The following is a 2667-nucleotide window of genomic DNA, read 5'->3' on the forward strand; positions in this document are numbered from 1 at the left end:
ATATATATATATATATATATATATATATATATAGCACACACACACATATATGTATAAATATATAAACATATATAAATACATATGATATATATAGTATATATTTATATAGATATAGAATGTATACAAGATTATTATAAATGTATATCTTACAATTCTATTATGTATGTATGCATGTATCTATCTATGTCCGTATGTTTATATATACGTACATATATATATATATATATGTATGTACGTGTGTGCTTATGTATGTGTGTATTACAATTTCCGCCATTATAGCAAAATATCCCAGGTGGGTTATATAAATGTGACGTGTATTAACACTATGAATATACTGCGGTTCCCTGTTATCTGGCATATTTATGAGATTTATAAGATATCAAATTAGGGTTACACCTTTACAAGTTGTGGCTAATGACTGCTATAATATTTGCATAAAATACCTGATATAAATTAGTATATAGGAAATGCGTAATTGAGCTTTCTCTTTCATAGTTAGTTTAAGAGTAACAATTGAAATTTTAACGACATAATTACTTAATAACTGAACGTAGAAGATTTGATAAACCCTCTGTTGACTGGGGCTTCAAATTGCACAAAATGGTTTATTCACTCAGTGTATTCTAATGTATTGAACTAGGTATTAAACAGGTTCATGTGGCCTATTAAAGAAAACTGCAGTTTTTTCAGTACACGTCGTAATTAATCTAGCAGAACTAAGCTCAAATGAGAGAGCTATCTTCCATTACATTATCTAAAGTGTAATATCCTTTTGAATGTAACCGTAGAAATCAATATTTATTACTATTTTTTTTAAATTGCAGCTAAATCTACCTTAAATTATACCCTAACGGTTTGTACTTTCCGTTTTTTCTCTCCCTGTAACAGAAGCCATGTTTTTAACAGATTATAATGACTAATAAATTCACCAGCAATTATCTCCCACTCTAGAAGCACCTGAATTATATAATAGATCTCCCGATGCATCTATATCTATCTTATAAATGTATATCTACTTTCGCTCTTATATTAAATCATCAAAATATAATGGTTGAACGTTAGAGAGTTTCTTTGGTGTAATAGTTTCGCATAAGTGATGGTTGTAATAGATTTCTGGTTCAACCGTTGCATGTAGATTTTCGCACTTTTCTGCCAAAGGGTTTTCAAACCTGTGTATTTGAACTATTATTTACCGTTAGATTCTCATGCAAGACAAATTATTAATAAAAGCCTTATTGAATATAAGATTTATATATGATGTGATGGTAGTCTCTCGCGCTCCTAGAAAAACGGTTCCGCAATACACTGCCGAATAACCTGAACGAATAATTTATTTATAGGGATCAAATATATGAGCAGTCCATTAGCTCCCCACACCTATCAAATTGATGCTTTCTGAACAGGTGTCTGTCCGTAAAGTGAAACGACGATCTTGCGATCGTGAAAGCAAAACCCTAATCTTTTCACCATCCGACTATATGCTATACTACTATACTAATTTCCCTGGTGTCAGCTGATAAGATTCGAGGAGGATATACTCTGTTAAAGAGGTCCAATAGGGTGGAAACACGTCTTCGTTAACACGTTGCTGCAAAAAGCGCAACTTCACCTTAAGTGTACAAGGTGACTTAAAGTGATTAATTATTAATTTCTTCTAATTATATATCTTCCTTTCTTTGGCAGTCACTAACAATGGCCGCTAGGTTTTTCTTATCTTTCTCCAGCGGTGAGGAAACTCCTATTAATTAAGAATCAGGTGAGTTCGCTTTTCATTACATCCTTCCGGAACTTCATTTCACTAAAGATCCTCTCCATCTCTTTCTCATCCTGCAGCCACTCGTCTTTCACTTCATTTCAAAAGTTAACTCTATTCACAGCCTGTAATATCCTTTCGCTATCAAACGCTATCTTGCCTCATTGTTCCGATTGTTCCCAACACATTATACCTAAACTAAATCCCTAATTTTATAATTAACTTTCGCAACAGTAGTTTCTATTAACAGATTATGTTTCGTCCAAACCCTCTTGTATCTGACAATTTACTCTGTTAGATTGCTTTCTTTCACTTAAAGATTGCCTAAGGAGTTTAGCTATACATTGCAACATTGCGTCTTAAGCCGCTTTTGTTCTTTGCACATCTGCAGCCTTCAAGAAACGGATTAGAACGGTTGCAGTTGTATTGTGGAAAGAGAAAATAGCTACAACGAAACTGGCTTTTGGTGTTGCATAATGCGTTAATGGAAATTTTGTAAAAGGATGTGGCAACTGTCATGGTGAATGGACGAACAGCTAGGAATGTCATAGATGTGAATTAAGAAGGCTGGGATAACAAAAGACGATAAGTGTGTAGTAACATAGGGGAAAGCAAGAGATAGAGAGGGAGGAGGGTAGAAAGAGACGGAGACAGAAAGAGAAAAGGAAAGAAAAAAGAGAAAAGTGAGAGAAGAGAGTAAGAGAGAAGCGGAAGAAATAACAAGAAATGAATAAGAGCGAAGAATTCATTAGAAATACATGGAACTGAACAAGGAAAATGCTCTTTCTATAGACAGACTCAGGCGAGAGACGATTCCCCGCCACCGATTAATCCTCCCTTTCTCTCATTTATCTGCAGCGCTCTCTTTTTCTTTCTTCTTCATATATATATATGTATATATAAAAAAATGTATA

The sequence above is a fragment of the Octopus bimaculoides genome, chromosome 17 (assembly GCF_001194135.2).
Source record: "Octopus bimaculoides isolate UCB-OBI-ISO-001 chromosome 17, ASM119413v2, whole genome shotgun sequence".
NCBI lineage: Eukaryota > Metazoa > Mollusca > Cephalopoda > Octopoda > Octopodidae > Octopus > Octopus bimaculoides.